We start from the raw sequence: 26,528 nt of genomic DNA, 5'->3' as shown, positions 1-26,528 counted from the left end.
ACTTTCTTCTTGTGTGGGGGGGGTTCGAATAAAGTACTGAGAAATGTCTGTATGTCTCACCGGCGTGTTAACAGCCGCTCTCTCCCCTTCCCCACTCATAGACCAGAATACAGCTTTTGTCCACCCAGTGTATTGCTTCGGCTGTTTTCTCAGGAGTCAGTTCCCCCTTTTAGAGAAATATTATTTTAAGGAAATTCACTTACAGTTCCGAAGTGATGTCTGGGGCTGCTTCTGATCACCTTGGCATCAGACTCTCCTCTAACTAGGTACGGCTCGCTGCGGACCTCCAGGGATCGATTCGGCTCTGTGTTTAACAGCAGGGCGATACGGATCCCGGGTTGCTCCTTTGGCTCACCAGGCTGTCTGACTCCCGTTCTCTCCCCTCACTCCTCTGGATTGAGCAACTGCTGTGTCCTGTAGGGAACGCCGGCTTCTTTCCCCAGAGCGGCCGCTCACCAGCGCACACGGAGCCCCGCCACGAGTTGTCTCACGGCGCCATATCCTCAGCCACGCCCCTTACAGGGAGGATCCTCCAAAAGAGATCAGGTCTGATTACTTACCTAGCAGCAGAATGGAGAGGAAAGTGTGTACTGGGAACCAAAGACCACATATAGATATATATAGGGTGTGGTAGAGGGGTGTAGCCACATAACCACATCTAATCTATTTGCCACTGAGAGATTTAAAGCGATAGTAATCCCAAAAGCAAAAATGCTAATTATTGCAGCGTACCATTTCTAAGATGTGATGCATTATTTTTTTTCTTTGTTTTTTAGGCTTTATTCCTTTTTTTTTTTTTTACCTGAATTATTGACCAATAGATCTTTTTTTTTTTTTTTTTTTTTTTTCAATTTCCCTAAACAGACCAAGCTGTCTGGCAAAATGGCAGTTAAAGGGTTGAGAAAAACTATTTACCACTGGGGGGTCCTACGATGATCAGTTTTTATTCATTTATGTAAAATCTTTATCCCAAAAGGCAAAACAAAAACTGTTGCTGTAATGGCTTATGAGGTGTTAACTGGAGTTTGGCTTTAATTTACAAGTCAAATCCATCTGACTCTGCTAGTCTAAAGTGGGGTACACACTATAAGAAAATCGGGCGAACGATCGTCCAATTTTGTAAATAAAAAATCCGCGCTTAGGATATTTTAGATTCCTATTATAACTGGCTGCAGCCTACCTCTAAAACTATAATCCTGGGATTTATAGTAAAGTGAAAAGGTGAGAGGGAGGTATGTGGCGCTGCCTATAGCTTCCTGATTGGTTAAGATAAAAAGTGCTGTAGTGCAAATAAATAGTATGTGACCTTGTGAAATTAATAATTGATATTAGGATTGAAAAATTAGGTGAATAAATAAAGTGATGAGTACATATATCTGAAAATATGAATGTGTGAAATATCAATTTTGGGATAGAAAGGTGAGTAACCGTGAATCTGTGTAATGATGAGAAATATAGAATTATATAAAAAAAGGTCAATTAATATTGGTGAAAATAAAGAAAATTAAAATATGGTGAAAAAAAATCCACTATGTATACGTCTTAAAAGGTGTAAAACCAACAGGATGCTAATTACAAACCGGCTAAGAGATACTCAATATATAAAATTGTATAAAATTGTAAACTTATAAAACAGCAGGGAATCCCACATAAAACCTGGGGTAAATGCAAGAATAAATATCAAAAAACACTTTCAATCAATGGAATAAAAGGTTTTCACTGGATATAAAAAGTCCCACAATAAGTGTCCAATAACTTATATTCCACAGAGCATGAATATGGCAATCATAAATAACTCTGGTGTAGAGAGAGACAATTTCCCAACAAGGTGACTTCAGTGCAGGTGTTCCAGTAATTCTTTAAGGGTGCTGGCTATGGTGATCACTCTGTGCTCCCCATGTCCCCTGTGCCGCACTCACCAGAAATGATTACCCCTACAGGGGTGACAAGCCTTGGGTATAGTATCGCCTCTGATGCCTCCGGATCCTGTAAGGATTTCCTGGCCGATCCTCTTTACCCTGTGCGCTGTCCTATAGCCTGCCCGAGTCCACTCTCACTGTACACTGCATATATGCTCCGTAGATGTATATGGGGAAGAAAGGGCCTCACATAGAGTAGTATTGTCTGATAGATTTATTTCAATTCAAAGAATAATACTCACAAGGTGATTATCCATTGTGAGTATTATTCTTTGAATTGAAATTTCAATTTTTATAAGTTTTATAAATTTACAATTTTATACAATTTTATATATTGAGTATCTCTTAGCCGGTTTGTAATTAGCATCCTGTTGGTTTTACACCTTTTAAGACGTATACATAGTGGATTTTCTTTCACCATATTTTAATTTTCTTTATTTTCACCAATATTAATTGACCTTTTTTTATATAATTCTATATTTCTCATCATTACACAGATCGTCCAATTTTCCTCATTTTTCACAGCAAATCGGAACTGATGAACGAAAATTCATACGCAAATTTTTTTCTGATCATGCGCAGTCTTTCTTTTCTGATTTTGCTTGTACAACAATTGTACAAAAACGGTAGCCATTAAACAAATATCGTTCGTTTTTTTCCCGTATGAGAAAAATTTTGGAGTCTGTCCCTTCGAGAATTTTCATACAAAAATTTTGAATCGTCTGTAGAAAGTTCTGTACACACTATACGAAAATCGTCCGAAAATTCTTTGGACAAAAATGTTCGCCCGATTTTCTTATAGTGTGTATTAAGCCTCGTACACACACGTCGTAAATCGGCAGGGAATTTTCGTCCGACGACCGATCTGCCGATTTTCGGCTTGTTAGTATGATGCTTCCGACAACCGACTCCGACTTTTCGGCCGAAAAATATCTGGTGTGCAGGCTATAAAATTTTTGTCCGCCGTCAAAACACGGCCGATTTTCGTGCAGTCAGTACAGATTTCGACAGGAAAAAATCTAATGAGCAAGACTGGGCATGCTCAGTGAAGAAAGAACACAAAGAAAGCAAACCAACATTTGTGTGCAGTCTAGGCACATTCCAACCAACAAAACACCACTCTGGACAAAAGACGGACGATCGGTCGGCCGATAATCGCTGTGTGTGTACTAGGCTTTAGCCTTAACACTCTCCATACCCCCCCAGACTGACAATGCTAGTGTGGAAGGTGTCTCCATTGCTCCATCATAGAGCGGAGACATCTTAAGGCAGGAAGAGTGTTACTGGCCAGATTACCAAATTACGAAAATTAGGGAGAAAAAAAGGCTAATAAATGAACACTATTGCGGCCAACAGCTCCAATGATTGGTAAGCTGCAATATATTACATTTTTGTTTTTGGTTTATTGATGCTTACCATTTTGGGGTTTTTAATTGCCAGTATAGCCCTGTGCTTAAAGCTAAACTACAAGTAAAGTAAACGTCCTCCCTTGTAGCAGGGCTTCACCTGCACTGCAAGTTTAAAGAATATGTAAACCCAACATTTTATATTCCTGATATGATCCTGCTGTACCATTTACTTGTATGAAAAGTATCCTGTTCTCTTTGTATTGCTTCGTGTGAAATCCTGGGTGTTTCTGCCAGTCCCTCTGCTTTTTTCTTAAAACTGACCATATTAGGCATGAAAGCACAACATGGTCAGTTTTTTGGCTGTGCTGAGAACTCAGCCTGCTCCCCTCCAATGATCAGACTCACTTGACACCCACTCTGCCCAGCCATTCGCTGGGAAGACCAGTGTATGCTGTTTCTTCTCCCCAGCACTCCTTATACAGCTGAGAATAGAGGGTATGTGATCACTTATAAAAAAGGGATTGATAATGTTTTTTATATATAAATACAAATGTTTTGCCTTTATTTCTAACTGAATGGGAAGTTTTACAAGGTGGGGATAAGCACATTTACTTACTTGATTCTTCGCTCCACCAGCAAATGGTGCTCCCCTACACTGTGGCAGTAGACTATGACCCCTGCATTGGTCTTACAATTACATCAGGGGCCTCTAATTGCCAACGTGCAAGGAAGAAGAGGATGCAGGGACCAGTCTAGCGCAATACAAGGGAAGACTTTTGCTTTTCCTTAAGTTAAGGTTGACCCTTCTCCGTGCTATCATAGATGTAGCACCCTCCTAGTGTAGGATGCTAGGAAAAATTTTTTTTGCTTCATCTGTAATCAAGTGAGACATGATTATTTATTCTGGTCTGTTCGGGGTTTCACAGGCTGAGAGTTTGACTGCTTCCCCCTGCCTCTGGAAGAGGTTTTCAGAACATAGGGAGGGAGATTTAAATGACAGCTGTGGTAGAGCTGAGAGCTTGGAGTGATCTTTCTGAGGAGCTGGCTGTGGGACTTCATCATAGAGATCTTGTCTGGAGAAGAATTGTTTTCCTCACTGGACCAGGTCCAGAAGAAGCTGGAAGAGTTGTGCAGCTGTACTAGGGACTTGTGTGAGTACTGGCCTTGAATTGTGATTCCTGATGACTGTGCATTTTGGGAGGTAAGTGCCATAGGTAGCTATGGACTAAAGTGGCCTTTATAGGGTCTCCTAATACTGGCCATTCCCTCTGTCCTGGGGTGGAAGGTTAGAGAAAAGTGTCCTCTTGTTACTGTGCAGTGTTTTGAAGTATCCCATGCCCTAACCCATCTCCTTGTTTATTGTTCTTCAAGCAATAAATCATGCCTCACAACTTTTTGAGATCGGAACGAGGGGAACCTATTAGCAAAATGATGTAGGCATAGGACACACACACCCTGCCACGCATCTTAAAGGGGTATTAAACCAAGAAAATGATTCGTTAAACCCACAATTGTAAAATGACGCCGCAGGAACACTCCGTTAGAGTTGTAATATGACGCCCGCCCGTTCCCGCTGCTCTCCTCCCCCCCCTCCCGGGGGCGCGCAGCATGGCGTTCGGGGATGGAGAGTGTGACTCTGACACAGTCCATCCCTGATCAGGGTAAAGAGCCAATGAAAATGTCTCTTTACCACGTGACGGGCTGTGTCCAATCACAGCCGGTCACAGAATGTCAACAGAGACCACGGTAACTAGCTGTTACTGTGTTCTCCTCACACACTGATCCTGTGCGAGGACGAGATTGCGGTGACAGCTAGTTACCGATTATAGTGCACCCTAAAACACACTGATTGCCCCCCCAATAAAGAGGACCTGTTACTAGCCTATCAAAGTACCTGTCACTAGCCCATCAAAGTACCTGTCACAAGGCCATCAGAGTACCCAAGTACCTGTCACCAAGTAAGTATCCTGTGCAGTTTGTCTGGCGAACTGCAGTGTAGGATCACCGTGAAACAATCAGTGAGGCCGGGAATACACTGTGAGGGTTAAAACACGACCTGGGAGGCGATCATTACCGTGTTGGGTAAGTAACGTACACATCGCCTTGGTTAAGGTTTCTAGTTGGGGGGACAAGTGTAACAACCACTAGTATAGTGGTTGTAGTCTGCCAATCCACCGTGAAAAAGTCACTGGGCGGTGGTCTCCTAAAGTGGTGCAAGGGGTCCCCCTGGACACAGGGTTAAGACGGTAAGCCGATTTGAATCACCTTGGGCAATGAGCCATCCGTGTGAGAGAAGGAAAGCGAGGCTTCCCACAGTCAGACGGCTGCACAATAACATGAAGTCAAGTTTTGGGGTGAAGGCCATAGAACCCATTAAAGAATGGCACAGGTGGTCCAAGGGTACCGCTTGGATTATCCCACTGGAGGGAACTTTTGATGGCTGGAGATGGGAGAAATTCATAACTGAGTTTAAACCCCAGACTTGGGGTCGGCAAAGACTATAGATGTAGCACAATTGTGGCTTCAGAGATCTATTATATTATATAATATAATATTATTCAATAAGCAAGGCGTGCAGGAGGCGGTTTCAGTCCAGTAGAACCACATTATTTACACATGGCCTGATGAGATAGCCGAGTCCAGCGATCCGGTGAGGGAAGTGGAGGAAGCTCTTTCTGGGCTAACTTTACAGAGATGAGCCAAATCCGCTGACACTGAACCTGTCACTGTCTCTCCTGATTCACAGCCTGTTATTGACTCTATTGTCTCTGCACTTTAATCCCCATTTTTTTTCAGCTCACAGTACAGACCGTGATACCGTTAACACCCTCCCACCTCACACTATCTCTATCTCTCAACAGCCTGTCATAACACCTGAACCCTCTCCTTCTGTGGCAAACTATGAGGTATTTTAACAGGTCTGCTATGGATGTGGAAAGTCAGGGCATATCAGGCATAATTGTCCGACCAACCCGGCTGGTCCGCGGGGTAAGTGGCAATTTATTCCGAAGGATCCGGAAACTCCAAAAGGTAGGTATGGTCAGAAAGGACTATGACATCATAGAGCGTTGGTAAATCAATGTCAGCCCACATCAATCTATTTCTAGAGGAGTTAAAATATCCCCTCCCTTGCCTCATTGACATTGATGCAGCCAAAACTGTTCTAAGATCCCAAGATCTTAGAGGCAAGGTTCCTCTTCCAGGGGAGACAACTCCCACTGTAGGTCTCACGGGCCAGACAGTGTCTTTGCGAATGACTGAACCTCTCCAGTTTTGCAAGGAGAAGGTTGTTTTCTTTGGTCATTGCATTTCTTAGGGTACCCAACATCGAACCTCTCAGAGAATACAGACATTGAAGAGAGCCTCCAGAGCCCATGTAACACCCGACAACTGAGAGCCATTCTCAGACTTGTCAATTACTGCAGAGACTGGATCCCTAACATACCATCCAAACCAGGACCCCTTTACGAAATAACATCACAAACAACTTTTCAATGTTGTCTGATGACAACTGGTCAATCCTACAGGATTTGACCCAGGAACTCTCCAAAACCCCTTCTTTAGGTCTGCCCAACTAAGACCTCCCCTTTTTCATCCGAGGCTCACCGGGATGTGTACGAGCTGTGGACACCTGCACTGTAATGTTACAGAAGGTAGGTGACATCGTTTTTGACTCCCCTCTGACACTCTATCACTTCCCATTCGGTGCTGGAGATTTTTAATTAGGTCATAACAAGACACCTCTGTGCTGCTAGATTGACTAGGTACGAAGTAGCCCTGCTAACACCCACTAACCTCACTCTTAAACGATGCACTATTTATGAACCCTGCATCTTTTCTCCCTGTTAAGGAGGAAGAGAAGGTGGTGCGGAAAATAAGAATTTTCAAAACTTTACATATCGATCTCTCATCAATTTCCAACTTTAGAAGGACACGAGAAACAACACGATTGCCTTTCTTTGATGGAGTGGGAATCAGCAGCTGTCAGTCCGGTGAAGGAGACCCCCATTCCAGACACTTTGGGCCGGATTCATAGTACGGCGAATTGGCGTTTCGGCGGGATTTTGCGAACCGGCAAATTTTTAAGTCTGAAATTGGTATTCAAAGAACGGCGGGCGGAAAATAACTCCAACTGTGAGATTCATTAACCACTTTACAACCGGAGGATTTTGCTGTCTTACTGTCTGTCTTGCTGTCTTTTGCTGACCACTTTTTGTGCTTCGGCACTGTGCGACTTTAACTGACAATTGTGCGGTCATGCAATGTGGTACCCAAACAAAATTTACGTCCTTTTTTTCCCACAAACAGAGCTTTCTTTTGGTGGTATTTGATCACCTCTGCGCTTTTTATTTTTTGCGATATTAATAAAAAAAGAGCGAAAATTTTGCAAAAAAATGAAATTTTCAACTTTGTCTTTTAAAAAATATCCAATATACTCAATTTATGTCATATTTTTTGGCCAAAATATATTTAGCTACATGTCTTTGACAAAAAAAATTCAATGAGCGTATTTTTATTGGTTTGCGCAAAAGTTATAGCGTCTACAAACTATGGTGTAAATACTGAAATTTTACGCAGCTTTAATTTCTGACTGCCTATCTCAATTCATGAAGTGCTAAAATGGCAGGGCAGTACAAGACCCCCCCAAATTACCACTTTTTGGAAAGTAGACATCCTAAGGAATGTTCTGAGATGCATGTTGAGCTCATTGAATATTTAATTTTTTTGTCACAGGTGTTTGAAAAATGAATAAAAAAAAAAAAATGTTTTTTTTTAACACAAAGTTGTCACTAAAAGATAAATTTCTCACACATGCCATGGGTATATGTGTAATTACACCCCAAAATATATTCTGCTGCTTCTCCTGAGTACAGGGATACCACATATGTGAGACTTTTTGGGAGCCTAGCTGTGTACGGGACCCCGAAAATCAATCTCCATCTTTAGGTTTTCTAATGGCGTAAATTGCTGATTTTACTCCTCACTACCCATCACAGTTTCGGAGGCCCTGAAATTTCAAGATAGCACAAAACCCCCCAAATGACCCCATTTTGCAAAGTAGACACCCCAAGCTATTTGCTGAGAGGCATGGTGAGTCCATGGAATATTTTATATTTTGCCACAAGTTTTGGGAAAATTACAATTTTTTTTTTTTTTAACACAAAGTTGTCACTAAAAGATAAATTTCTCACACATGACATGGGTATATGTGGAATGACACCCCAAAATACATTCTGCCGCTTCTCCTCAGTATGGGGATACCCCATGTGTGAGACTTTTTGGGAGCCTAGCTGTGTACGGGACCCCGAAAATGAATCTCCATCTTTAGGTTTTCTAATGGCGTAAATTGTTGATTTCACTCCTGACTACCCATCACAGTTTCGGAGGCCCTGAAATTTCAACATAGCACAAAACCCCCCCAAATGACCCCATTTTGCAAAGTAGACACCCCAAGCTATTTGCTGAGAGGCATGGTGAGTCCATGGAATATTTTATATTTTGCCACAAGTTCCGGGAAATATATTATTATTATTTTTTTTTTTGTTTTTTTACACAAAGTTGTCACTAAATGATATATTGCTCACACATGCCATGGGTATATGTGAAATGACACCCCAAAATACATTCTGCTGCTTCTCCTGAGTACAGGGATACCACATGTGTGAGACTTTTTTGCAGTCTAGCCGAGTACAGGTCCTCGAAAGCCAACCCCCACTTTCAGGCTTTCCAAGGGCGTAAATTGTTGATTTCACTCCTGACTACCTATCACAGTTTCGGAGGCCATGAAATGCCAAGACAGCACAACCCCCCTCCAAATGACCCCTTTTCGGAAAGTAGACACCCTAAGCTATTTGCAGAGAGGCATGTTGGGTGTTTTGCAGATCTCACTTTTTGTCACAAAGTTTTGGAATTTGAAAAAAGAGGAAAAAAAATGCATTTTCCTGTTTTTTCTTCATTTTCCAAAAAAAATGAGAGATGCAAAATACTCACCATGCCTCTCAGCAAATAGATTAGAGTGTCTACTTTGCAAAATGAGGTCATTTTGGGGGGTTTTGTGCCATCTTGGCGTTTCATGGCCTTCAAAAGTGTGATAGGTAGTAAGGAGTGAGATCAACAATTTACGCCCTTAGAAAGCCTGAAGGTGGGGAGTGGTTTTCCGGGTCCTGTACGCGGCTAGACTGCAAAAAAGTCTCACACATGGGGTATCCTTGTACTCAGGAGAAGCAGCAGAATGTATTTTGGGGTGTCATTTCACATATACCCATGGCATGTGTGAGCATTATATCATTTACTGACAACTTTGTGTAAAAAAAAAAAAAAAAATAATAATTTTCCTGAAACTTGTGGCAAAATATAAAATATTCCATGGACTCATCATGCCTCTCATCTAATAGCTTGGAGTGTCTACTTTGCAAAATGGGGTCATTTGGGGGGGTTTTGTGCCATTTTGGCATTTCATGGCCTTCAAAAGTGTGATAGGTAGTAAGGAGTGAGATCAACAATTTACGCCCTTAGAAAGCCTGAAGGTGGGGAGTGGTTTTCCGGGTCCTGTACGCGGCTAGACTGCAAAAAAGTCTCACACATGGGGTATCCTTGTACTCAGGAGAAGCAGCAGAATGTATTTTGGGGTGTCATTTCACATATACCCATGGCTTGTGTGAGCATTATATAATTTACTGACAACTTTGTGTAAAAAAAAAAAAAAAAAAAAAAATAATAATTTTCCTGAAACTTGTGGCAAAATATAACATATTCCATGGACTCATCATGCCTCTCATCTAATAGCTTGGAGTGTCTACTTTGCAAAATGGGGTCATTTGGGGGGGTTTTGTGCCATTTTGGCATTTCATGGCCTTCAAAAGTGTGATAGGTAGTAAGGAGTGAGATCAACAATTTACGCCCTTAGAAAGCCAGAAGGTGCGGATTGGTTTTCCGGGTCCTGTATGCGGCTAGACTGACAAAAAGTCTCACACATGGGGTATCCCTGTACTCCGGAGAAGCAGCAGAATGTATTTTGGGGTGTCATTTCACATATACCCATGGCATGCGTGAGCAATATATTATTTAGTGACAACTTTGTGTAAAAAAAAAAAAAAAAAAAAACAAATTGTCATTTTCCTGAAACTTAGGGCAAAATATAAAATACTCCATGGACTCAATATGCCTCTCAGCAAATAGCTTTGGGTGTCTACTTTCCAAAAAGGGGTAATTTGGGGGGTGTTTGAACAGTCCTGGCATTTTATGCTCAATTTTAGCAACACATCACCCACTCTTCTAACCACTTGAAAACCAAGCCTTTTCTGTGAGTTTTTGTTTACATGAAAAAATATTTTTTTTTCACAAGAAAATTACTTTGAACCCCCAAACATTATATATTTTTTTTAAAGCAGAGGCCCTACAGAACAAAATGGTGGATGTTGCAATTTTTTTTGTTACACGGTATTTGCGCACACATTTTCCAAACGCAATTTTTGCGTAAAAAAACACTTTTTTTATTTTTAATGCAGAAATACACTATATAATTCCAAATTGTTTGGTAAAATTTAAAAGATGATCTTATGCCGAGTTCATAGACACCTAACATGACATGCTTTAAAAATTGCGCACGCCCGTGCCGCGGCAACAAACTACGTACGGTTTTAAAAGCCTTTAAAAGTCTTTACAGGTTACCACTTTGGACTTACAGAGGAGGTCTACCACAACAATTACTGCCCTCGACCTGGCGTTCACGGCGATACCTCACATGCATGCTGAAATTGCGGTTTACATATGACACTAGACCAACGCTTGTGCGCGCATTTGCGCGCAAGCACGGGGGGACAGGGGGGCTTGATTTTTTTTTTTTTTTTTTTTTTTTTTTAATTTGCTTTCTTATGTTATTTTGACACCTTTTCTTTCATTTTTTTTTCTTTAATCATTTTTATTGTTATCACGGTGAATTTAAATTTCCTCTATGATAGCAATCTGTAGTGACAGGTACTCTTTTTAAAAAAAATTGGGGTCTTTTATACTCTAGATCTTTCCTCTGACCTTAACGCATCTGACCATACCAAAATTGGTGTGATAAAATACTTTCCCAATTTCCCAATGGCGCTGTTTATTTCTGGCGAAACAGAAGTTATGAAATGCTCGTAGCCTCCGGCATCTTAGGCCATAGAGATGATTGGAGCCATTCTCATCTCCAATCAGCTCTATGGTTAGATAATTGAACCACCGGCTGCACTCTCGGGTTAACCGGTGGGACAGGAGAGCCCGAGAAAAACCGTGGAAGGCAGCGGAAGGCGGCAGGAGGGGGGGGGGGAGTCCCCTCCCACTGCATGTAAAAGCAGTCTAGCGGCCAATTATCCGCTAGGATTGCTTTTACATGTAAGCCGACCGCTTGCTGTAAAAAACGATACCAAGATGATGCCTAAATCTGCAGGCATCATCCTGGTATAACCACTCAAAGTCCAGCAACGTACCAGTACATTGCTGGTCTTTGTTTGGCATATAGGTTTTTTTTTTTTCATGCAGCCTGTGGGCTGAACGAAAAAAAAGAGAACCTATCAGAAATCAGCACAGGAATAATGCGTAGTATTACTCATCATTAACCGCCCAAACAACCACCCACTGAATTTAATGATGGGTATACACGACACTATCCACGTATACCAAAATAGGATTTTAACTGCAGTGCTGAAATCAGAAAATCACCACAGCTGCTATCAGCAAAGGTATCCATATATGCTGAGCGCAAACGCTGTTTGTGTCAGAATATATAAAATCAATGCATGGTAGCCGACGAGTACCTGCAAGAGAAACAGGTCACAAAAGAATGAAAAAACAAACAAAGTACATTAAAAAAAAGTACATTAGGAAGAGTAGGACATATAAAATGACTGACACAACAAAAGTTTTTGGATTCTCATCATTAACCGCCCAAACAACCACCCACTGAATTTAATGATGGGTATACACGGCGCTATCCACGTATACCAAAATAGGATTTTAACTGCAGTGCTGAAATCAGAAAATCACCACAGCTGCTATCAGCAAAGGTATCCATGTATGCTGAGCGCAAACACTGTTTGTGTCAGAATATATGAAATCAATGCGTGGTAGCCGACGAGTACCTGCAAGAGAAACAGGTCACAAAAGAATGAAAAACAAACAAAGTACATTAAAAGTACATAGGAAGTGTAGAAGAACATAAAAAATGACTGAGACGACAACTATTTTTGGCTTTTATGTATTTTTTTTTTTTTCTTCAAACGTCGAGTTCCAGGTTCCAGGTTCGGGTCTCTCAAAATGACGATAGCCATCGAACATCTTTTGAGACCCTGTGTAAATGTGCCCTAAACTGTGCCGTGCTGTACCCTATGCTAATAATCCACTAGTGTGTGGTAGCGACGGAAACAGTCACCGTGGCAAAGACCAGGTCGGTCAGGACAGTCGGGACAATAATTCCGGGTGTCACGCCTAAATCCGCGCTTGCTGCAGACACGGCATCTTTTTTGGGGGTATCGTTTGGTATCGGTACTCGGGAGGTATTGCGGAAAATGCCTCTCATGCAGCCGCCTCACTGCATCTGGTTGGGGAAGTTGGGCAGGAGCACCAGCTGAATACACAAGGGCTCTGATTATCTCTTCTTGGAATTGAAAGAAGGATAATGTTCCAGCAGAAGCTTTGTATAAGACAAAAGCGTTGTAAACAGCCAATTGAAATAGGTATACAGACACTTTTTTGTACCAGCGTCTGGCCTTACGGGCAATTAAGTACGGTCCCATCATCTGGTCGTTGAAGTCCACCCCTCCCATTTTACGGTTATAGTCGTGGACACAGAGGGGTTTCTCAACAACAACACCGGTGACCGTAGTAATTTGGACTGCCGTGTCTGGGTGAATGGAGGACAGCACGTAAACGTTTCGTTTGTCCCTCCACTTCACTGCAAGCAATTCCTCGCACCTCAAGCAGGCTCTCTCCCCCGAGCTCAGTGGGGCATTCACTAGCCGTTGGGGGAAGCCCCGGCGATTAGATCGCACGGTGCCACAAGCGCCAATTTGCAATTGATAGAGGTGTCTAAAAAGTGGCACGCTTGAATAGAAATTGTCCACGTACAAGTGGTACCCCTTTCCGAATAAGGGTGACACCAAGTCCCAAACTATCTTGCCGCTGCTCCCTATGTAGCCTGGGCAGTCGGGGGGCTCCACAGTGCTATCTTTTCCCTCATAGACACGGAAATTAACTGTATAGCCTGTGGCCCTGTCACAAAGCTTATACAACTTGACCCCGTATCTGGCACGCTTGCTGGGGAGGTACTGTTTGATAGCAAGGCGACCAGTAAACTTAATCAGGGACTCGTCAACGCAGACATCTTGTTGGGGGGTAAACAAGGCTGCGAACCGCTGATTGAAGTGGTCTATGAGGGGCCGAATTTTGTGGAGCCGATCATATTCAGGGTCTCCCCGAGGACGACAGAGTTCATTGTCGTTGAAATGCATGAACCGAAATATTTGTTGGTATCGAGCCCTGGACATAGCAGCAGAGAACACGTACATTTGATGAATTGGGTCAGTGGACCAATATAACCGCAATTCATTCTTTCTTGTAATGCCCGTGTTGAAGGAAAGGCCCAGAAAGGTTTTAAACTCCTGAATCGTAATAGGATTCCAGGCGAATGGTCTGGCAAGGGGTGAATTTGGGTTGGCGGCGATGAATTGTTGAGTGTACAAATTTGATTGGTCCACAATAGATCTGAAAAGATCTTCAGTGAAAAACAGCTCAAAAAAGTTTATGGGATTAAAACCAGCTGTTTCCACTTGGATTCCGGGTTGGGCGGTGAATGGGGGAAGTACTGGCGCTGTGGAATCTGTGGGCTGCCAATTAGGATATGCCAGCGCTTCAGGGAGGACACTATGGGCTCTACGGGCCTGTCTTCGGATACGCGGTGGCTGCGGGCCACTACTCGTGCTAGCCACCGCACCAGCTTCAACTGCACTCAGGTGACTCGCCACGTCACCAGGTGATACTGCAGTGCTGGTTGAAGGTCCAGGGTGTACTAGGCCGCTCGTGCTTGCCAGTTCACGAGAAGTGTGAGCGGCACTAGTACTGGCACTCTGCTGCATACCAGAAACCTCCAGTTCTTGCAAGTCAACAACTCCAGAATGGGGTCGGGTACGCCTGACCCTAGCAGGGACCCCTCTGTCGGAGCTATCTGTCAGGGAGCCGCTGCTGTCATCTGGTTCGTATATTGACCCTGATTCTGACAGTGAGGCTTCCCCATCGCTCTCACTTGACATGGCCATTATACTGTATATAGCATCATCACTGAACGAACGTTTTGTCATTTTGGTAGCTAAATTTACTCGTACAGTGATGCGACTACTAGGTAATAAAAGCACCTGGTTGTCGAGGACTATTTGGTCGCTACAAAGAAAAACTGCTAGTGCTAACAGAGATCAGGCCTGACTCTGCTAACGCAGCGGTTTTGTGTGATTTGTGTTTTTTGGAAGTGTCAGTAATCTATTGATTACTACACTTGCCTGGGTAAGGTGGGCTGGGCAGGGGGGCTAAACGCAGGTGCTAGCAGGAATCAGTGCTGATTGTGCAAACACTGCGTTTGGAGAACACTAAATTATGAGGACGCTAGTATAGTTCTGATCAGATCAGATATTGATCTGTTCAAACACTATACTAGTAACGGTGGTGTGTGTGTGTTAGTGTACTTGACTCTAACTGACGCTAAGTAACGGTGGTGTAGTGGGACCCTGACGCTAACTAGCTAGCCTAAGTTGTGTCACCCGTGACGCTAATACAGTGATCGGTAATCACTGTATATAGTGAACACTGTGACAGGGAAGTGAAGGGGTTAAACTGGGGGAGATCAAGGGGTTAAACCTTTATAGAGGATAGATGGCGGGTGGCCTAAACCTATTCGGGCCTAGCGCAAGCGCAAATTAGGGTCACCAGTGACACTAAATACAGTGATCAGTAGTTATCTGATATACTGTATATATTAGTGCACTGATTTATATGGAGTGAAGGGGTTAACTGGGGAAGATCAAGCGGTTAAAAGTTTATTAGGGAATAGGTGGCGGGTGCCCTAACCCTATATGGGCTTAGCGCAAGCGCAAATTAGGGTCACTAGTGACACTAAATACAGTGATCAGTATTTACCTATATACTGTATTTAGTGCACAGAGTAATAGGTAGTGAAGGGGTTAACTGGGGCTGATCAAGGGGTAAAAACTTTATTAGGGGATAGGTGGCGGGTACCCTAACCCTATTTGGGCCTAACGCAGGCGCAAACTACGCTCACAAGTGACACTTATACAGTGATCAGTAAAATATCTGTATACCACTGTATATAGTGTTCACTGTGAGGGGTTTTGGGGGTGATCAGGGGGTGATCAGAGGTGATGAAGGGGTTAAATGTACCTATGTGAGGTGTGTCAGTGTAGTGTTGGTGGAACTCACGTTTTTGGTGTGTCTCTGTCTCTCTCCTGGAACCGAAAGGACTCCAGGAAGGACAGTGACATCACTTCCCCTGTCTGTGTTTACATTACACAGACAGGGGACAGATTGCCATTGGTGGGGACCGATCTACAGACACTGACCAAAAATCATTGGTCAGTATCTGATGACTGATCGGTTCCCTACCGAATGACATCGGGATCGGGACCCGCGGCGCGCGGGAGCGCGCTCTGGAGCCGTGATCGCGCATCACGTTAATACTACGTGGCTGAGCGGTATCGTGCCGCTCTGCCGCAGTAGTATTACCGTGAGCGGTATTAAAGTGGTTAAGATCAACTAATGTCAGGACTGGACTTAAAAACAGTCCAGCTAAAAGGTGGACTAATTTTTTCAAAATCACAAAATATGGCAATATTTATAAAAAAATAAAAAATGTGTGGGAAAGATGTGTTATATGATTTTGAGCTAAACTGCTTTTAAACTGTGTGAAAATGTTAAGTAGAAAAAAAGATATTAATAAAACTGTAAATTGCAAAAATAGCTCCAGAGTCAATTTCTGGCAGATAGCTCATGTGAGCATGCTCCAAACCAAAAACTAGGCTGAAAATAACGTTTTTGAAAACGTTAGTGGAAGTTTTATTGAATTTGCGGCAAATACCGCCGCAAATTCGCGGTATAACGGCGCTATTCCGGCGCTAATAAATTTTTTTTTTTTTTTAATTTTTTTTTAAAATTTTTTTGCACATATCTATGTATGTCTATATATATATATATGAATCACAAATATATATATATATATATATATATATATATATATATATATATATATATATGTGTGTGTGTATGTATATATATATATATATATATATATATATATATATATATATATATAAACACACACACACACATATATATATATATATATATATATATATATATATATATATATATATGTTTTTTATTTATTGATTTGCCTATGTGTATATATATATATATATGAAAAGGAACACTAACACGGCTCCTCCCCGAAAATTAAACATTGTATATGTGTGAAATTAATATATTTTTGGGTTGGTTAGATATAGAAAGTAACAATAATATATGTTTTTTTGCATATGTATATATATATATATATATATATATATATATATATATGCAAAAAACAATATATTATTGTTACTTCCTATATCTAACCAACCCCAAAAATATATTAATTTCACACATATACAATGTTTCATTTTTGGGGAGAAGCCGTATTAGTGTTGCTTGTCATATATAACAACATACAGTTGTAGGTAGTTCAGGGATGCAAACACCCAAATACACTGTTGCAAGGCAGCGGTGCTAACCACTTAACTACCTAAAGCTAATGACATTTTTTTCAAAGCATGTGTGATTTGTACTTTAAAAAAAAAAAATGATATATATATATATATTGGTACGTGTGTACGAGGCATTATAGTGTGTATGGCTCATTAAGCTGGCCATACATGTTCAACTTTTGTTGTACAATTTTCTGGTAGATCTACCACAAACCACATAATGTGAGGTCAAAGCTAAAAAAACACATTCACTTGTATCTAATTAGGCAGGCCTTTGTACTACATACTTGAAGGTAAATTTCAAGAAAATTGGACAGAAAATTGTAAGAAAATTGGAACATGTATGGACAGCCTTAAGCCTCGTACACACGTACCGATTGTCGGCCGTAAATATTCGGCCGACGACCGATCGGCCGATTGTAGGCTTGTTAGTATGATGCTTCCGACAGCCGACATCGCATTTTCGGCCGAACAGAATCTGTAGTGCAGGCATTAAAATTTTTGTTGGCCAACACCAGAACGGCCGATTGTTCGCCAGTCAGTACAGAATTCGGCCGACAATCAGCAGATTGGCAAGACTGAGCATGCTCAGAAAAGAAAAAACACACGGAAAGTTAACCATCACATGACATCACTTCTGCAGTCGTCTGTTGTTGGCCGACAAAATTCGTGTGCAGTCTTTTGCAGTTTTCAACAGACAGGACAGCCCTGGACAAAAGACGGCCGATCGGTCGGCCGACGATCGGTACGTGTGTACGAGGCATTAGTCTAAATGAAAAAGCCACTTTGTGCTCATGCTGAGATTATTGAAAGCATTTCTTATGTGTGTTGACTTGTAAGAAACTTGGATCATGGATGGCCAGCCAAACACTCATTCATTAGTGAACTGGTGATTTTGGTTTAGGAACCAACAGACCCAATTAATTACTTTGCTGGGCGTTTCCTATACTGGGTGGGTGTAGTTTAACCAAGGTTATATAAAGGGATGTATGAGATCATATCATTTGGCCTGTGGAAGGGCCACAGGTCTTTATGTCCGAATTTGCTTTTGGGGGTGGGGGGTTTGCTGGCATGCCTAAAGATCCATATCGCAGTAAGTGTATTCTGTTGGATGAATACTTTTCATGCTCTAACTGTTTGGTATAGTTTTTGCAAAGTGTGTCTTTATGTACTCTATACATGTTTTTTTTTTATTTTCATGCCTCTGTGTAGCTGTATGTTCTACTGATTTGATGGTATTTAAATGAAAAGGCAGGCTCATGCAAACAATTAACATAAAAGTATGTTGGGTATGTTTTATGCTTAATACTAAGGTGTCATTGGGGGGGGCATTGCACATTTCACATGCTTGCTTGAGTGATTACTGATGTTCAATAAAGCTTATTCATTTGTACACAGCTCCTGGTTTTTTGTTTTCTTTTCTTCATATTTGTCTAGATGTAATTCAGATATCTTTTGTGTCTATTGAATGTAATCCATTTCTTGTATTTTTTGTGTGTGTGCAATGGCAGTACAGTATGAACTTGGGTAGGGTTTCTCCATTTACTCCAGCGAAGTGTGTGTGTGTGTGTGTGTGTGTGTGTGTGTGTGTGGGGGGGGGGGGTGGTGTGTGGTGGTGGTGGTGGGGGGGGTGTGTGTGTGGTGGGGGGGGGTGTGTGTGTGTGGTGGGGGGGGGTGTGTGTGTGTGGTGGGGGGGGTGTGTGTGTGTGGGGGGGGGGGGTGGTGTGTGTGTGTGTGTGTGGGGGGGGGCTAAATTGTAAGAAAAAAATTAAAGTGTTTATGTATATATTTAGCTAAAAATATATAAATTAAGGAATAATACAAAATTTCCATTCAGTCGCTGTGGATGAATGTAACCAAAAAATCACTAAAAATGATTACTAAATAAAAGATTGCTACAGCGCTCACTCACCTTTTTAGTTGGCTTAGGTCAGTGATGATGAACCTTGGCAACACAGGAGTTTTGTAACATTTCCCATGATGCTCACCTACACTGCAGAGTACATGAGCATTTTGGGAAATGTAGGGCAAAAACATCTTGGGGGGGGGGGGGGTTAAGGGTTACCATCACTGGCCTAGGTAAAACATTTCCAATACATTTTAGTTGTCTGTGTGCGCCATTTTTAAAATAAAGCAAAATCTCTTTACAATAAATTGCAAATGGCACATTGGCGTTCGCCCTGGACCAGAAATGACACCAAATTGGCTTGCACACATTCCAGCAAGTGGTCACAATCAACTGGCTAATCATGGTGAGGGCCACTTTCAGCTGTGAAGAAATGGCATTCATATGCAAAGTAAGTGTGTGTGGGGGGGGGTCTGTGCTTGTAATCAGAGCATTGATTACCAGTGCAGACCCTTGGGGGATGCCACTAGAGCCACCAGGGATGCCCACCCATGCCACCATTGATGCCAATCAGTGCTCAGGGAACCTGTTAGTGCCCTCCTCATCAGTGCTGCCCATCATTACCATCTTTCAGTGCTGCCCACCAGTACCAATCATTGCCCATCAGTGCCACCTATCAATGCCCATCAATGCTGCATATCAGTGCCACCTATCTATCTATCAGTGCTGCATATTAGTGTCTCATCAGTGCCTGCCAGCGCAGCCTCATCAATGCTCGTCAGTGCAACAAAAAACATATTGATTTACCAAATTTTATTACATAAACAAAAACACATTATTTTAGGGGTCAAACATTTAGGTCTTCTTTTTGCCAATAGAAAAAAAACCTTCCAGTGATCAAAAGAAAGCACTATTTTTTATGAAAATACTGTCATACATTTGTGTTAGGTACAGGGTTGCATGACCGCACAATTGTCATTCAAAATGCAACAGTATAAAAAGCTGAAAATTGGCCTGGGCAGGAAGGGGTGTAACTGCCCTGTAAGGAAGTGGTTAACTATTGAAACATGGGAATAAATATTCCAGGGGTAATCATGCTCAGCTCAATGGTTTAGTGGTTAGTGTTCCTGGCTGTAAACACTTAGAGCATGAGTTCAAATCCCAAGTGTGCCATCACCTTCTTAAATTTTAGACAGCTATAAATAAATACTGAAACTTGGCAAATGCATAATTGCACCCTGCACATATGCATGTTTGTTTCTTGAATATACAAGGCCATTGACATGCAATTTTAGGTGATGTAGCCAATGTATTACTATGTGGCCAAAAAAAATTATGGCGCACAGGGTGTTATCATGGTTGGGCCTTGAACTCATGACCTAGCAATCTTTGGCTGTGAGCTTAGCCCACTACACCAAAGTGCTGAATACAATCAGATATGCCTGAAAGTTTCAGATGAATAAAGAATGAAGATTGCTAATTAGACAGCTGTGTAGTCTGCTATTAGAAAATCTAAAGGTTAAAACACATAAGATACATAACTATACCTTAAAATTAAAATAAACCCTAATAAATGACATTGCTGTGTAATAGTGATTCAGAATAGACAAATTTCCTTTTATGAAAAACACAAAGGGAATTTGGCTAACTCCAAACTCAAATTCAGCCTAAGTTAACTCCAAACCCGAATTCAGTCTAAGTTAACTCCAACTCCGAATTCATTAAAGCATCTAGTTGATGGTTTAACTCCAGCCACTTACCTAATTAGGATGCAATGAGTTTAGGCTGGAGTTATTTCTGGAGAAGTGAGCAGCTCTACTCCAAACTTATACTGAATTAGGCCCTGAGTCATTGGTTCCAGCCCAGGTACTACACCCCAGATGGTAAGCCATAAAGATCAGAGGATCAATATATAGATATATATATATATATATATACAGATTCGAGATACGCTTTTTGGGGTGGCACATGATTGTGGTCCTCTCTGGAGGGTAAGAGGGTCCTTGACTTGTTTGGGGAAGCCGGTCCGGAGTTTAAAGACAGACTGTTCATTGACTTCTACTTGCGACACGGGATAGCCATTCTGAAGGTAAAGGCTCATACTATTGAGAAGACTATGGAACCCAATGAAATGCCTTGGCAGATAGAGCTGCTAAGGAAGTTGCTCTGAGCCCTGTGGCAGAGATGCTGATGCTAGCCATAACGTGACGCTAAACTGCAGTCCAAAGTGGAAATTCAGGAAAAGAGGAGATGGACGGCCTTGGGGGGCTACACAGGGTCCATACGACATCTGGGGTCTTGATGGAAAATGGTGTTTACCCAGATCACTTTTTCAAATGATGGCTCACTCGGCTCATTACCCTGGACATCAGTCAAGGATGGTTATGTGTACAGAGGTGGAAGAGCATTGGATTGCCCCTGGCTTCACTATCGCAGCTGAAAACGGTAACAGCACAGAGAAGGCACTCACCCAAACTGGACTATCCCTTTCAGCGCATTCAGATAGATTATATCACTTTGCCGAAGAGTGGAATGTACGAGCATGTCTTGGTCTGTGTGGATATGTTTTCTGCGAGGCTAGAGGTTTGGCCTGTTCACAGTGCCAATGCTGCTACCACCGCAAAAAAGATCCTGTCTGACATAGTTTGTCGCTGGGGGCTGCCTGGAATTATCGAGTCGGATCGCGGATCTCACTTCACCGGTCAGATCTTTGCAGAGGTATGCAAGGCTCTTCATATCATCCAGCGATTCATCCTCAAAGAAGCGGTAAAGTTGAATGGCTGAATAGAACTTTTGTAAAGCCATGGCCCAAATTTCTTCCCGTTGCTCTTTACCCTATCAGGAATGCCCCTAGACAGCCCCATGGGTTATCACCCTATAAGGTTTTGTTTGGGAGTCAACCAGAGTCTGGTTTGTGCTTTCCTCAGCAGCTGTCATCTCTACATTCTCAGCTGATGGGGTGGGTACAGTCCCGGCGGGAGGAGCTCCAGGGTTTCCATCACAGGGTTCGGGAGTCTCTCTTGGACCCTGACACTATAACCAGTGGACATTCTGTTCAACCAGGTGACTGGGGCATTGTGAGGAAACATCAAAGGAAGGGATTGGAGCTGAGGTATTTCGAGCCATATCGGGTTCAGCTAACAACGCCGACTTCTTTGAAGCTTAACTGGATCCACGCCAGCCACTGCAAAAAGCTGCTCAACTACGTCCAAGAATGATAATGAGGAGTATCGTTTTTATTTATATTTTTAGCTTAGTGTATTTTAGCAAGGGTAATGATGAACAGCATCCCAACCCTTGTTTAAAATGCACCTTCAGCTGCCTAAGGCGGCAAAACGGACTAATTGCTGGGTGTGCTCCAAACCCCCACCTAGCTATTACACCCCAGCAATGGCAGACGTTCGTATTGGCATAAAGACAACCAGGAGATACTTGTCCATAGAATTTAATGATACATTCCTAGAAGGTAACATCAGATATGGTTTTAATGTTAGCCTGGACTCTTGCTCTTTGCTGGCCAATCCAATTTGGGTATCGGGACAATTAGGTAATCCAGAAATGTGTTCTAACTTTAGCACCGGAAATAGATTTATAGGATGGGACAGGTAGAACAGTCAATCTCGCCAATGAAACTCTGGGTCTTTTTAATGACACCAACAGACCGGATTATATATGCTGGAAGGACAATTGTGACGTACAGACTAAGGGAGCAATCCATCAGTCTATTATGTTACTGCTTTGTGCACGTATCCGTCAGGAAAATTTTTCATGTACAGTGTTGACAGGTCCCTATTACTTTTTGTGTGGTTCTGAGGCTTATAAAGGTAGTGCCCCCTAATGCGAAAGGTTTGTGCGCTTTAGTGAAGCTTGTACCCGCACCATACATTGCCGCTGATCATGGGGATCTGCTATTGCGAAGAAGGGCAAGGTTGCAAGGCAGGACTCGCAGAGAACTATTTTCTTCTCACGATCCGGGATAAGCATTGCTCCCGGCTTGCACTGGGTGGGGGATCGAGCTGATGAAATGGTTGAATAATTTCTCATCGATTGTGGATGAGATGTTTAATGAAACCATTGAAGCTGTAAGGAAAATTACTCAAGAGCAGAGACAAATAAAATCTTCAGTACTGCAGGAGAAAATGGCACTAGATTATCTCTTAGCATTCAAGGGTTTTTTTTGTGAATTCATAGAAGACTGTTGTACCTAGATGACAGACACCAGTGATAAGGTTACTTCAGTGCAAGGCAGAGCTATAGCTAGCAAGGGTTGGAATCCTTTTAAGGCTTTGGGAGGTTTCAGGGACTTTGTTCTCCATTGGATCCTGGCTAAAGGAAATAGGAGTATATATACTTGTGTAGTTAGTTACTATTCCTCCTATATGCCATGGTGAAATGATCCTGTTGTCTGGTCAACCGAATCAACCAAGCCCGAGCAGATGACCACATCCTTATCGCTGAGACACCCCCGAAACCCTACCCCTGCATCAGATGCCAAGGTTTCCAGCCCGACCGACGATCAACACGTCCCATCACCTCTTGTCTTTCCTCGAAGTTGCCTCCCAAAGAACGGAACCTACGTGTCAACATTAGTTTTCTTTTGGGTCTACATTTCAACACTGATTCGGTTATCTTTATTTTTTACTTTTTGAAAATGGATTGTTTTATGTGTGAGACAAGCTGGTCTGTTTATTTGGAAGATGATCAAGAGACACATGGGAGCATTTGACAGAGGGGCTGTTGTGGAAATTTTATTAGGATTAGTGTGGACATTTTTTAGCAAGTATTTTATTTAGATTGTCATTATGGCTCCTGTTGTCGGTTGGCTTGCAATACAATCTATAGAGCATATTTTGGCAAATTGGCGCATTAAGGAAAAATACTATTTGCAGTGAAAACCTTCCCCTAGATGTGCAGACTCATTCGCTTTACATAGACATCTCTGCTGGTGAACACTCCGTGCGCAGGTCTGTTTGGTGGTAGAGATGTGTATTGCGGTGCGGAATGAATATCTGTCTTTATGAAGGGATACAATCTCATGTCTTTCTACTATGCTTGATCACCCTAGTGGAAACATGGCTCTTTCCCTGCAGCTAGCCTCATCTATGGAAACAGTAGTACACTCCTATTAGGACTGGTTCTCTGACTCTTTGCTAAAGGGGATTCACACCAGTAATAATGGAGGAAGTCCATGCACGGGTTTGATTGGGGCAATGTTCACAGTTCTACATGCTGGTTTCATTGTGTAGGGTTAGGCAATAAGCCATGCACACTGTTCTGTTTATTCACGTCTGTACTTCCTCTTCCTGTTATATATTTGAATGTATACAAGTGTGTCATTGCTTGATTCTATGTGAGTAACTTACATCATGTGACTGTACATCTGGAACTGATTGGCTGATGTGGTATAGTCACTTAGGGCCTAATTCATTATACCTCCAACGCTGATTTTGTTCTATTTTACCTCCATTTTGACTATTTTTAGGTGCAAATGCAATTCACTATAACACCATCCGAAACGTTATGAGCAGTGTCAAATTCATTAAGATCAAATAACGTCAGGACTGGACTTAAAAACAGTCCAGCTAAAAGGTGGACTAATTTTTTCAAAATCACAAAATATGGCAGGAAAAAAATGTGTGGGAAAGATGTGTTATATGATTTTGAGCTAAACTGCTTATAAACTGTGTGAAAGTAGAAAAAAAGATATTAATAAAAGTGTAAAATGCAAAAATAGCTCCAGAGTCAATTTCTGGCAGATAGCGCATGTGAGCATGCTCCAAACCAAAAATTAGGCTGAAAATAACGTTTTTGAGAACGTTAGTGGGAGTTATAATGAATTTGCGGCAATACCTCCTCAAATTTGCGGTATTCCGGCGCTAATGAGAGGAATGCACATATCTATGTATGTCTAGATATATATATATATATATATATATATATATATATATATATATATATATACACACACACACACACACATTTTTTATATATATATATGCCCAAAAAATATAGGTTTTATTTATTGATTTGCCTATATATATATATATATATGAAAAGCAACACTAATATGGCTTCTCCCCAAAAATGAAACATTTTATGTGTGAAATTAATATATTTTTGGGTTGGTTAGATATAGAAAGTAACAATAATATATGGGTTAGAACTAGGGATGATCGAACGGTTCGACCCGAACATTGGCTGTTCGAGGTTCAGCCGAATTTAGAACTTTTTGCTGAAAAAGTTCGGAATTCGGCAACCAGAACCGACCAAAATGCAATGGGACAGGAAATGGGCAATCAAGCCCGTGACTGGACCAGAACCATTAGTAAAAGCCAAATGAGGGGGCAGGAGAATGCTAGGAATGTGATTGGAGTGACTAGGGGGTCCCTAGACCAATCATTAGTGAATACGCCCCCCCAGTATATAAGATACCCCGGCAAATTCCTAGCATTGTAATACAGGGACATGGAAGAGAGTGGCAGCAGTTCTGTTAAATTTGCGTCAAAAGTGTCATTTAGCATTTATTAGTGTGAGGAAAGGGATATCTAGTGTAGTTAGAGTGCTCTTTTACACTTTAGTTAGATGCAAAGAATTTGTTTCTGTATGGAAAGTGTTAAGTGCCAGGGTGACTGTAATGTAGTGTAGGGTGAACTGACACTGACTGCTATGGCAGGGTGACCGCTATAGAGAAAAGATTGTTTCTCTTAAGTCACATTCAGTGCACTAATATGGCTTCTCACCAGATACTTGCTTTTTGGCTGCAGGCATTGATTGGGATTTTTTTTGAGGACATGTTTGGAGTCAGGCATGACATCTGAACATGTGTATAGGGGGTATATATATACACACCCATGTATGTATATATACACCTGCACATATATAGGTGTGAAAGGAGCAGAACACTATACTTGCGCTAATTAAATAATTAACACGCATATGGCTCCGCTGCTATAACACCTATATATGTGTAAGTGTAAAATACAAATAAGGGTGTGTGTACATATATACCCCTATACAGAAGTTCAGATGTTTTGCCTGCCTCCAAAGAACCCAAAAAAATGTCCAAAAACCGCTAGCGCCAAAAAAAAAAACGCCCAGGTGTGTTGTTGCAGGCATTTTTTGGGGGTTTTTGGAGGCAAGCAAAACATCTGAACTTGTGTATAGTGGTATATATACACACATACTTGTATGTATTTTTACACTTACATATATATAGGTGTGAAAATAGTGAAGCCATATCCCTGTTCTATAAGTGACATAATACAAACAATTTTTTCTTTTCTGGTTCTGGACATGCTACAGAGCTGAAAATTCACAGGTACGATTTTTAGACCCCCCCCCCCCCCGACACTAAATCTCTCTTTTTTTTTTCAATAATTGGCTCTCTATCAAAAATGACAATTTTTAAGAACTTTTTTTTGTGTGATTAATAGTCCCTGGGGCATGACCCAGAACCCTAAGCATAATGTGAGGTCAAAGCTAAACAACACATTCACTTGTATCTAATTAGGCAGGCCTTTGTACTACATACTTGAAGGTAAATTTCAAGAAAATTGGACAATAAATTGTAAGAAAATTGCATCATGTATGGCCAGCCTTAAGCCCCGTACACACGTACCGATCGTCGGCCGACGGAACG

Source organism: Pelophylax lessonae (genome assembly GCF_965119305.1).
Source record: "Pelophylax lessonae genome assembly, chromosome: 2".
In the NCBI taxonomy this organism is placed as follows: Eukaryota; Metazoa; Chordata; class Amphibia; order Anura; family Ranidae; genus Pelophylax; species Pelophylax lessonae.
The sequence above is the reverse complement of the archived record's forward strand: the minus strand, read 5'-3'. Positions refer to the sequence as shown.